At 39.2% G+C, this 13,348-nt stretch overlaps 1 pseudogene; it reads right to left on the bottom strand.

Moving 5' to 3' along the window:
* Positions 1–4,045: 4,045 nt before the first annotated feature.
* On the bottom strand, positions 4,046–4,163 carry LOC145077382 (5S ribosomal RNA; annotated as a pseudogene).
* Positions 4,164–13,348: the final 9,185 nt, after the last annotated feature.

The raw sequence follows: 13,348 nt of genomic DNA, 5'->3' as shown, positions 1-13,348 counted from the left end.
ATTTATGACTTTGGACTTATAGGATAATGTTTGATTATGTGGACATTATATAGCTAATTATCTTCTAATTCAACCTCTTGTGCTACATCTAAACAGATTATGATCTGAAGGCTGAAAATGCAGTTGATTATGAAGATATTGATGAACAGTATGAGCTACCAGAAGTCCAAGCATTGACTGAGGATGACTATCTATTACCAAAATCTGATTATGTTTCTACAACTATACCATTTAGGTAATATAGGGATAGAAAATTAACTAGTCTTCTTTGTGATTCATCTGATGGAAGGACTAAAACATACATCATTGCTACATTATCTCATGTTGTTTATTCTCTTGAAGAGACCTTGAGCACATTGGATTATGCTCAAAGGGCATGAAATGTAAAGAACAAGCCTAAGGTTAGTCTTTATTCTTACATGTTAATTTCATGCCCTTGGTTTACTACCAAATTATTAGTGAAAAATGCTTATCTTTTGTTACCTTATAGGTTCGTCAAAAGATGATGAAAACAACTTTTATCAAAGATCTTTATGATGAAATGGAAAGACTCAAAAATGGTAACAGTTTGCACCCTGTGATAACACAATAAAGATATGAGAAGGAATTAATTTGGCCTAACAGGTTCATGTTTGAAAAGTTTTACTCAAGTTTACATAAAATTTATATTTTTTTTACAGTCTTCTTATGGGTTCATGCACTACTTTGATCGTAGATCAGCTACACTTTCTATAGTATCTCAAAATTGGAGACATTTGTAAGTGTTTCTGAATTATGATGAGGATTTTATGTCATATGTGCTCCTCTCCTATCTTACCTAACCACTTATTGATGTTTTCTCAGGTTTAGACAACCTATTAAAGTTAATTGGGCATATGTCAGTGGACAGAGGCAGGACACTTCTGGTACAACTATTATTATTACTATTATAATAATAATAGTTGGATTGGATTGGATACGAGGGTTATATGGCATCAAAAAATGGGTTGTTCACGAGGTTTTGGGTTTATTTCCTTCCAGAACCAACATGTTTATATTTAAAATTATAAATTCAGAATACTTGGGTTTGTAATCTTATCAGGAAAATGACTTGGAAGTAGACAAATACGCTGCAATTGGGCCACAAAAGGTGCAGGTACTAGTGACGAAAAATAGGGCTTAAATTCCAAAAGTGTAGTGGAGCTAACAAATGGGTCTTCAGGTGTATTCAAAACTATTCATAAATATTAAATATATAATATGCTTATTGTTTTTTAACTTTATTTTATGATAACTTTTATTCAGAGGATGGCAAGGAGCCAGTTAATAGTGAGGCCCCTGAACATAACCCACGGTAAGAAATTATATTCCATTTCATTATAATTTCTTGTGTTATATTCCACCAATGAAGTTAAACCCTGGTCTGCCTTACCATATTCCTGACCATTACTTGTTTGTGAACTAATCCTTCCAGTTCTCGGTCTTGGGCTGCTGAGCCTTTGTAGAATTGAACTGTTAGTTTGTGGTGACTGAATAGGTAGTCTCCTCTTGCTTCACTAACAGCAGCCCACCTATAACAAGATAAGGTTTATGTGATCATAACTTACCAACAAATTATTCTGTATGTTATCATTTAATCATTTAGTGTCTGTTATTTAGGGTAAACAACTACTAATATTGGTCAAACTGTACCATTATTACATGCTATAACAGGTTTTGCTGGTTTTGGCATCCACATGGCATTTTAGTTATTCTCAATGTCTAGGAAGGTTTCTCATTAAGTCCCTTTACTTGTTTTATTATTCATTTTTAATATTAATTATATAATGCTTAAACAAAAATCAAAATACAAAAAACTGCCATTGAAGATGAGTTATGAATAGATCAAGGCCAACAGAAAGTTGTGTTCATCTAAAATGATCTTTCATCTTTCAAAATCAAAATCCACATCCAACAGAAAGTTGAACTAAATAAAAAAAAAGGTTTTAATAAAGATGAAAATATCTATCCATTTTGCATATTTTTGTCTTCTACATTTATTAAATCAAATACAAACAAGTAATGGTTGTGGTTTTGGATGAACCCAAGTGTTCAATCATTTCAATTTAGATTGGTATTTCAATTTTGAAAATTGAAGATTAAATAATATATAATAGATATTATATATAATAGTTTTTTAAATTCTGGCTCGAATCTGTTGATGTTCAATGAAAGTTAATTGATTTGATTTTTATAATATGTAATAAAAATAAATAATAGAATGACTAAAGAGACTAAATGAGACCATACAAAAATAGTTTGTTGCTAAACTAGTAAACTGAGACATGAAAAGGTTTGATAACCATAACTCATCAAAGTAATATATTGCATTTTTGTTGACACATGACTCTTTTTTGTACAGAGCTTTGAATGAAAAAGAGAAAAGTCTTTAAGAGTCCCTTCAGCGGGTTGAACTTCTTGAAAAAGAGATTGCCAACAAGGATAAAGAGGTGCAAGTTCTTCTCTTTTTTCTTGTATCAAATTAAAATGACAAGTGATTTCAAAAGTAGAATGAAAATGACAAGTGATTTTGTGTTGTGTTTACAGGGTTGATGAAAGCGAATAGCTTTGGAGTTAGAAGAGGAATAGAAAGCTCATGATGAAAGAGATGAGATGCTGCAAATGCAAGTGTTGCATTCATCATTTCAATTCTTAGTATGAAACACAAAGTAGATTAGATAAATGCAAATTTATATATTGTATGACATTAAATTTTATGTAATGGATTTTATTTTTTTATATGGTATTCTATTTCTATTATGAAACAGTAAATGCAAATTTAATTTGAAAATTAATATATATATATATATATATATATATATATGTTTTTTTTACATTTAAATTTACGATACGCAAAAATGTGTGTCATCTTCATTTATGACATGGCCTTTCTTGACAGGGGTTTTAATGATACGCATTGCGTGTTATTAACACGCGCGTCGTAAGGTTACGATACGCGAATGCGTGTCGTTCTCCTTTATGACAGGGCCTTCCTTGATACACATTACGTGTCGTAAACGCGCGTCGTAATTGAGCGTCGTAAATGCGCGTTGTCTCTCTTTATAACAGGGTCTTCCTTGACGCGCATTTGCGCGTCGTCTGAGCCTTTTACGACGCGCAATGAGCGTCGTAAAAGGCTGTTTTTCTAGTAGTGTACAGATTTCCAATTCCTCGACTTGATGACCTATTTGACCAGATTAGTGGTGCCTTTATCTTTACAAAACTGGACCTGAAGAGCGGGCACTATCAGATTCGACTTAGGCCTGGGGATGAGTGGAAGACTGCCTTCAAGACTCGTGAAGGATTATATGAGTGGTTGGTGATGCCTTTCGGTTTATCAAACGCTCCTAGTACATTTATATTGGTAAATTTGTAGTCGTTTATTTTGATGACATACTTATTTACAGTGCTACTTTTGGTGAGCATGTCAACCATGTGAGGCAGGTTTTGACTATACTTCGACGAGATAGTTTGTATGCAGCTATGAAGAAATGTGTGTTTATGGTTCCTAAAGTCTTGTTCTTGGGGTACGTTGTTTCTGGGGAAGGAATACAGGTGGACGAGTCTAAAGTAGCAGCTGTCAGACAATGACCAACTCCAACTACCATCACTGAAGTTCGAAGCTTTCATGGCCTTGCTTCATTCTATAGGAGGTTTATTCCAAACTTTTGTAACATCCCCCTCTGGAACGTATCACAATATTGTCCGCTTTGGGCCACTCGGCATGAGGACTTCCCAGGGGGTCACCCATCCTGGTACTACTCCCGCCCGAGCACGCTTAACTGCAGATTTCTTATGGGATCTGCTGCCCTCACGGCTTTAAAACGCGTTGTGATAGGGAAGGTATCCACACCCCTTATAAGGAATGCTTAGTTCTCCTTCCAGGCCGATGTGGGATCAGATCTAACCCACTTTCACCCCCCATTATAGGGTTTGACATCCCCGTTGAACACATCGACCCGTGCCCTGACTCTGATACCATTTGTAACATCCCCTCTGGTACGTATCACAATATTGTCCGCTTTGGGCCACTCGGCACGTGGACTTCCCAGGGGGTCACCCATCCTGGTACTACTCCCGCCCAAGCACGCTTAACTGCAGAGTTCTTATGGGATCTGCTGCCCTCACGGCTTTAAAACGCGTTGTGATAGGGAAGGTATCCACACCCCTTATAAGGAATGCTTAGTTCTCCTTCCAGGCCGATGTGGGATCAGATCTAACCCACTTTAATAAAGTGGGTTAGATCTGATCCCACATCGGCCTGGAAGGAGAACTAAGCATTCCTTATAAGGGGTGTGGATACCTTCCCTATCACAACGCGTTTTAAAGCCGTGAGGGCAGCAGATCCCATAAGAACTCTGCAGTTAAGCGTGCTCGGGCGGGAGTAGTACCAGGATGGGTGACCCCCTGGGAAGTCCTCGTGCCGAGTGGCCCAAAGCGGACAATATTGTGATACGTGCCAGAGGGGGATGTTACAAATGGTATCATAGCCAGGGCACGGGTCGATGTGTTCGATGGGGACGTCGAACCCTATAATGGGGGGTGAAAGTGGGTTAGATCTGATCCCACATCGGCTGGGAAGGAGAACTAAGCATTCATTATAAGGGGTGTGGATACCTTCCCTATCACAATGCGTTTTAAAGCCGTGAGGGCAGAAGATCCCATAAGAACTTTGCAGTTAAGCGTGCTCGGGCGGGAGTAGTACCCGGATGGGTGACCCCCTGGGAAGTCCTCGTGCCGAGTGGCCCAAAGCGGACAATATTGTGATATGTGCCAGAGAGGGATGTTACAACTTTAGTTCTATTATGGCACCAGTGACTGATTGTATGAAAGGGAAGACCTTTACTTGGACCGAAGCAGCAGAATCAGCTTTCCAGTTAGTAAAAGAGAAGCTTACTACATCATCGATTCTTGTATTGCCAGACTTTTCTCAAGTTTTTGAATTACACACGGATGCTTCCAAGGTTGGGATTGGAGCAGTTCTATGTCAAGGAGGACGACCGATTGCCTATTTTAGTGAGAAGTTGACGGGGCCAAAGTTGTGTTATAGCACTTATGATGTTGAGTTCTATGCAGTGGTCCAAGCTGTAAAGCATTGGCACCATTATCTGTTTCATAAGGAATTTGTTTTGTTCACAGATCATGATTCATTAAGACATATTCGCAGTCAAGATAAGGTGTCACACAAACATGGGAGGTGGATGTCGTTCTTGGAAAAAATTCACTTTCGTGGTGAAACACAAGTCTGGAATGTCGAATCGGGTGGCTGACGCATTTAGTCGGAGGAGTAATTTGCTAGTTTCAATGAGGGTTGGTGTGCCAGGGATGGATGTCCTCATGGAGCACCTAACGGTTGATCCTTATTTTTCTGTTGTTCTACAAGGTATACAATCTGGACAGATGTCTAATTTTCTACTGCATGAAGGTTTCCTTTTCAAAGTTAATCAATTATGCATCCCTGATTGTAGTCTCCGCCTTCAAATCATTAGGGAGCTGCATGGTGAAGGGCGTGTCGGCCGAGATCGCACTTTACAGTTGGTACAATCATCTTATTTTTGGCCTACAATGCGTAAGGAGGTGGATAGATATGTTAAACAGTGTCGAATCTGTCAGGTGTCAAAGGGCACATCTACCAATGTAGGACTCTATATGCCATTGCATGTTCCATCACAACCTTGGGTAGACATCAGCATGGATTTTGTGTTGGGTTTACCATGTACTCAACGGGGAAATGATTCAATATTTGTGGTTGTTGATCGTTTTTCTAAGACGGTGCACTTTATTCCTTGCAAAAAGAAGACGGATGCAGTTAATGTGGCCCAATTATTCTTTCGAGACGTCTACCGTTTGCATGGATTGCCGTCTTCTAATATTTCAGATCGAGACTCTAGGTTTTTGAGTCATTTTTGGCGCAGCCTATGGAAAATGGTGAGCACTCAGCTCAATTTTAGTAGTGCATATCATCCTCAAACGGATGGCCAAACAGAAGTTGTCAATCTATCCCTTGGTAATATTTTGCGGTGTTTAGTGGGTGATCATGTGAAGACCTGGGATCAGAAGCTTTGTCAATCTGAGTTTGCTCATAATCATTCTATCAACCGAAGTACTGGATATAGTCCATTCCAGGTGGTCTATTCTGTTCAGCCACGAGGACCACTTGATTTGATGTCACTGCCTCTTTCTAGGGTTGTTCCAAAGAAAGTGCAGGATTTTGTTGGAGCACTGCATGATGTTCATAAATTTGTTCATGACAACTTGGTCCGGGCTAACTCCAAGTACAAGCAAGATGCAGTTAAAAAACGCAGACAAGTTGATTTTGAAGTAGGTGACTTTGTTTGGGTTGTTTTGACTAAAGATCGTTTTTCGGTTGGTGGGTACAACAAGTTGTCAGCTAAGAAGATTGGACCGGTGGAGATTGTGGAGAAGATTAATTCCAATGCTTACCATCTACAGTTGCCAAGCCACATTTGTTGTTCTGATGTTTTCAATGTAAAGCATTTGCTTCTTTATTATGGGGAATCTTCTGATGATGACCATGGTGTACATTCGAGGTCAAATTTTATCTACCCATGAGGGAATGATGCGGGCCCTAGTGTGGAGGATCGGGCCCTTGCGTTCCTAGAGGCCCACGATCATGTGAGTAAAGGGGCTTAACGGAAATGGCCATAACTTTGGCTACGAATCTCCGTTTTGGGCCTACGACCAGTCAAATCGAAGCTTGGAGCAAGGAGCACGTCTAGGTACGTTCCCAAAGGGGACTTACCCATTTTTTAGTCCAAAAATTGCTTTCTAAATGGAGTTATGAACAATTTTGTTATTTTTCCTTTATTTTTGGGTTTTGTTTTTGGGTTTGTATTTGGCCCATGGACTTTTAGGGTTTCATTTTAATTTCTGCTTCTTATTTAACTGTTTTTGATGTAATTTGGATGGTCAATCATCAATTTTATGAACTTTCAATTTTCTCCCAAATTTTGTGGGTGTTAACCCAGATTTTGAAGCCAATCCCACGGTATTCGTAGAATCAACGTGGTTTTGAAGAGATTGTCGTAGCTATTCTTTTAGAATCAACAGGTTCATTCTTGGTTATCTTTGTATTGTTTTTTGTGCGCTGCATCACCATGCCAATCGGGTCAAGTACATACCAATTATAGTTATGGACTTCGACACTAATCCAACATTCTCCCACGTGGATAAGTCTAAAACTATTATTGCGTATGACTCCAAAACCCGACTAGAAATCATAGCTCTTAAAAGCTGCTATCAAACTCTAAACAAATCAATGACACGTCCATTAGATAAGGGATCATATATTCCTCCATTTTAGATATCATATGGACTGAGACATGGATTATAATCAGTCTATCTGTCCATTTGTTGTTTCCCGATTACTGATTTATGACGACCGACTAATTGAACAAATCAAATCAGTCTAGGATTGGCCAATGTGATAACCCGAAATTTTTTTCCTTGTAAAGCCCAGCTAGTTAACTCAACCGAGTGTCAGACTCGTTTCTGCTATCATTTAGCCTTGTTTAGAGTCTGTTTAAAGGTGCAAAGCTATGTACATTCAAGCATTGAGTATAGGATTGGGTAGCGTACACTTCTAGCACTGAAAACAAGCCTTACACTCCAACATGAGGAGTGTACGGCCGTTTACTTGAGTGTGCGGTCGCACACCCCTCTCCTGGCATCAGACTCACGTGTATAAGTTTAGAACTCAACCTCCTATTGTAACATCCCGGAATATCAAGAGTAAAGTTGAAGGGCTAAAAGTGTAACTGGAAAAGGGCAACTCGACAAGTCCACGAGTGGACTCGGCGAGTAGGGTCGCGACTTTGGTCGCATGTTAAGTGGCCAACTTGGCGAGTCGGCGGCTGGACTCGGCGAGTTGGTGCTGAGTGGAGAAAATCCTAATTTCGGAGGATGAGCCCTATATAAAGGACATTATACCCTCTCCCCAGCCTCCTTACCCTTCCTTGAAGTCCAGAAAACCCTAGAAACGCGATTGTGAAGGATTTAAGCGCATTTGAGCCTTGGAGAAGAGATTTTGGAGGAGATCTTGGAAAGTTAGGAGGCTTGGAGCAAGGGGCTTTGTTAAGATTCGGATTGTCTTGTTGTTGGGGCATCCTTTTGAGGTATTATCTTGTTCTTGGGCTGCTAGTCATCTAGATTCATCATTTTTGGGATGTGTGGGAGGTTTAGCTTGGGGTATTTTGAGTTTGAAGGATAGATCTGAGGTTGTTACCTCAGATCTGGAATGGAGAAGGTCTAGAGTGCATTAAATTCCCTATTCTTGAGTGTTTGGTGAAGCCATTTTGTCCCAAACCCTAGCCCTAGAGTGTAAAATGCCTAGATCTCTTTGGATTCACGTAAAGTTTGCCACTTTACGTGATGGATGAGTTATAGGAAGGTAGATCTATGTTTTGGATATATTGCATGGCCTGGAAGGCTTCTGTATGGGATGAGATCTAGAGGCACTCGGTGAGTCACAAAGGTGTACTCGGCGAGTTGCTTGAAGATGGACTGGAACTCGGCGAGTTGGAAGAACAACTCGGCGAGTGGGTTGAAGATAGCCTTAGACTCGGCGAGTCTGTTCTTGGACTCGGCGAGTCTGGTCGTGAGGTCCTAATCCTTCTTCAGGGTGAGCGGTGTATCAGTGAGTCAAGGGACGACTCGGTGAGTCGAGTGAGGAAGGACTCAGAGTTGTTGGACTCGGCGAGTCTCGGGGTGACTCGGCGAGTTGAGTCGCGGATTGGGGGAAATTCTGAGCATGGGGACTCGGCGAGTCATCGGGTTGACTCAGCGAGTAGAGTCAGTCAGGGGTTGACTTTGACTAGTCTTTGACCAAGGGTGGTCCGGTTATCTTCCGGGGGCATTTTGGTAATATCGGATATTGTTTTGAGTTCAGTGTTTTGGTGGTTGGACGGTGGTGGAGATCATATCAGTGGTCGGAGCAGCTTGGGTTTATCTATTCAGTCGGCAGTTGCGAGGTGAGTTATCCTCACTATATCAACAGGGTCTAAGGCACCAAGGCCGACCCTTTATCGGATTGAGATCCAGGTATTTGTTGTTATATTATGGCTTTGTTATGATTGCATCCTGGTAGCTAAGATGGTATATGTTAGAGACCTGGTTAAGGTCGGTATCATGTTATGTAGGGTGATGCTATGCTAGTGACCGGTTAGGTCGGTATTCTGGTTAGGATGATGATATGTTATGTGATCTGCTAGATCTGCTTGTTGACTGTGAATTGTTATATGATTGTATGTTTATGTGCACATGGTTGTTGGACTGGGGTTGGGTTGAGGTGGGTCCTGCTTTGTGCTGTAGGCCAAGATACCCAGGGCGGACCGGTTGTCCCGAAGGCCCAGCGAGCGGTCCGGGTATGCTGTAGGCCCCAAGAGGGCGGACCAGACGTGCCGAGGCTCGGAGAGTGGACCAGGCCGACTGAAGGCCCGGTACGGGCGGACCAGTCATACTGTAGACTCAGAGAGTGGATCAGGTGGATTAAAGGCCCGGTGCGGGCGGACCAATCACACTGCAGACTCGATGTATATGGCTAGACTCAGAGGGTGGACCAGGTGGACTGTTGGCCGGTGCGGCGGACCAGTCACACAGTAGACCCAAAGTGCATGGCTGTTCTGTGATCGGATATGATATGGCATGTTATGTGTGTATGGTATATGTGGTTGGTATTTTGGGGATATCTCACTAAGCTTTCAGGCTTACAGTTGTGAATTAATGTTTTTCAGGTTCTTCAGGAGACCGTGGCAAGGCAAAGGCGTGATCGTACCGCTCCTCATGTTTATGTTGAGATGTGATTCTAGGAATACTCTAAATTAATTGTATTGAAAATATTTTTGTAATATTTTAATGAAATCGGGTTGTTTTTGAAAAGTTTAAATTGGTTGGAATTTTTCGGTCGTTACACCTATCATCCCTTTTCACCCTCCCAAGTCTAGAACTCGATTTGTGTCTCAACTAGCATCCGATTTTCAGCCAAGATCTTCAAGAATGTAAGTGTTCTTCCCTTGATTTGTTGTTAATCTTCTTAATCTACTTACATCCTTTGATTTCATCCATTTAAAATCATGTTTTGGCTAGATCTTCAAATCTTCATCCATTTCACCAAGAACACACTTGTTCTTAGTGACTATGAGCCTTCGTGAGCCTTCAGATCGTAAGTACTCTTTCCCTATGCTTAGATCTTGTTAAGAACACTAGATTAACACCTTAAAATTGCCCAAAACTCATGAACACAAGGTGTGTGCGTCCGGACACCCATGTGTGGCCCTACACCCCTCAAAACACCCCTAAAGGGCCTCCAAAATGCAATCCTAGCATCAAGACTTGATGAGCAATAGTCCCAAAAGCATCCCCACCATTCAAGCCAACTTTTGTACACTTTTGACTATGAGTGTACGGCCGTACACTCCCTGGAAATTCACCCATGGCCGCACACTCCTTATTTGGGCCATACACTCCCCTTAGATGAATCACATGTGATTCCAACACTTGGTCAATGTGTTTCCTAGTCCTGTGAGGTGTTTCCTTGCATTTGGTTTCTTATAAACAGTATATTTATGTCAATATATTCCATTATATGTCATTTAGGACTCGTTAAGTCTTGGGACTTCATTCGTGGAACTTTTCATTCTTACACACACATTCATTTGAATCACCGACATCAGGTGAGTTCATACCCCTATAATGAATGTTTTAACTCTTTTAAATGCTTTTAACGTGGGGATTACAAGTTGGAACACAATGATAATTGTGTAAATGTTTGTTATAAACATCTTTCAAAAGATAGCTTATGTCTTTTATAAGCAATCAACACATTTCAAAAACTCTTTTCAAGTTATGTTACTTTATAGTTTAACAAAACTCTGTTTTTAAAGTACAAGCATAACTTAGTAGTAAAATGAGTCTTTTCAATAACTGTTCAAGTAAAATACTAGTAAAATATAAGGGGAATAGTTTAGAGTTTCAGTTCATACTAGATACTAGAGCATACTATAAAGAGAAACAAGGAGGTAGATACAATACATCAGAGAGACTTACAATACACTATACATCAGAAAAGAAAGAACATACTACGATACTATAACCGAACGAACATACTAAATGCTACAGAAGGAGAACAATACAGGATCTAACTATACCAATAATCACTAACTCATTGTTCTAAAGAAAAGGTGATAGTAAATTGGTTATACATGATTATATAACTTTAATGTGAATTTACGCGGCCTAGCAATTTATTGGTGGAAATCATGTTTGGTCCCCGGAATCTCTTGCAGGGAGAGCGTATAGTATGGGTACTATCCATCACATTATGATCTTAATAAAACATACATGTTTTAAGGTAATTAGTACGTCAGGATGTCAATTCAAAAGACAACTGGGTACTTACACTTTCCTATTACTTTCATATGGTGACAGTTCCACTTGAAAGTTAATGCAAACTATTTTCGAGTTAAGATAATTATAAACTAGGGAAAACTTACATTCTACAAACAACAAACTAAACAGTCGAGTCTACTACATTCAGTAGAAATGGGGCCTATAATGCTAACTTTGTGATTCCTTAGTGTAGACATCAGGAATATATATTAATCGGATCCGACAAGCAGTAGGACGTAAGCTTTCCACTTCAATTCTTGTTCCTTGTTTGGTTTTGGGCTTAGAGCACAGTCACCCAACCTATTATCTATCTGATCTTAGTTACATATATGTTCCGTATACACCTAGTAATCATACAGGGTACCAGGTATGGGTCAGGTCATAGTACACAAATTAAATACACCATTTTCTAGTACAAAACATACTTTTTAAATAGAACATTTTGTATACAAAACTAGAAACTTAGCAGTAAATGGTTTAATCCATTTTATTAAACCAGCATAACTTAAAGGACCCTAAGTGGTTAACTCTATAATACCTTAGTTTATACATCAGGGTTATATATAATTAATACCCGATAGGTAGTTGGATGTGTGCCTTCCTCCTCATTCCCTGTTCCTTGTTTGGTTGTGGGATTACGGCAGATCCACACAATTAACTATCTATTCGATATTAGATTATATAAAGCTAGTATAAACTAAGTGAATATAGAAGGAACCACTGTGGTTACTATTTTTATTATAAGAAATAAGGGTTTTCTTAATGAATCTTTTCATCAAATATAAAGGAACTATTACAATTAGCTCCGTGAGTACCAAGGGAATACATCATGGTTATCTACAACAAGGATCTAACAACCAATGGGATGTGTGTCATCCGCTTCGTTGCTTGTTTCTTGTTTGGTTGTGGAATTAGGGTAGATACACACAATCGATTGTTTGTTTACTCTGAGTTTTATATAACTTGTGTCCATTTAGTACTCATAGAAAGGATTGTAGAGTCATTTTTACTTATCTTTCATCAAAACAGGAAATATAGAATTTTCTGGAGGAACAGAAAAACTTTTCTCAACAGAACTTACAACTTAATACAACTTTCATACAACTTACTTACATCACTAAAGTCTTATGAAATCACCAGCTTAAATACCGATCTACTCTTTCAAAATAACTTGTCTTCTCAGGAAACTAGTAGACAAGTACTTGCACTGGGAATTCAGAAGATGGAGCGGTATAGCTCCATGTCTTGTTTTGTTATTTACTTTGTAGTCTATGTTATGTGAACCACATACTTTGTAAACACTTTCTTTCTAACGAAATGGTTGTTCATTACTTTGATTACTATGATGCATGTCTTGTGATACTAAACATGACGCCCTCTACCCCTGAACATTTTCGCCGTTCTGGTTTGGGGTGTGACAGATTGGTATCAGAGCATTGTTTATAGTGAACTAAGTATATCAATCGATAAAAGATATAGAACTATAAATACAATGGGGCTTAACTGCTCTGGATAATAATATATTTTAGGAATATAATAATAAGTTATAAAAATATACATACTTGCTTATACATGTATACATAGTAGAACAAGTATCACAAGAACAACAGAACATAAGTATTTAAAGGTTGAATTCTACGGTCAAACATAGGCAGTTATGTAATCGTATCTGGGATCAATATAGCCTGATCAACTATATTCATTTGAGATGCGACCGACATGTGCTTGGGAGTGATGTGGTATTGCAACGATGTTAAAACTTACCTAACTCTATACAAGAGATTTCTAGATCATAACATGAAAGTTAGAATACTATAGCAGTATTCTATGATACTATAACATGATAACAAGTTTGAAACATACTAAGTACATTACATTAAAATACTATAGTATTATTTCAAGCACTATATAAATAACTGATGTG

This window comes from Lactuca serriola, chromosome 9 (genome assembly GCF_051521515.1).
Source record: "Lactuca serriola cultivar US96UC23 chromosome 9, Lser_US96UC23_V15, whole genome shotgun sequence".
NCBI lineage: Eukaryota > Viridiplantae > Streptophyta > Magnoliopsida > Asterales > Asteraceae > Lactuca > Lactuca serriola.
Note: the sequence above shows the minus strand (reverse complement) of the source record. Positions and strands in the feature narration are given on the sequence as shown.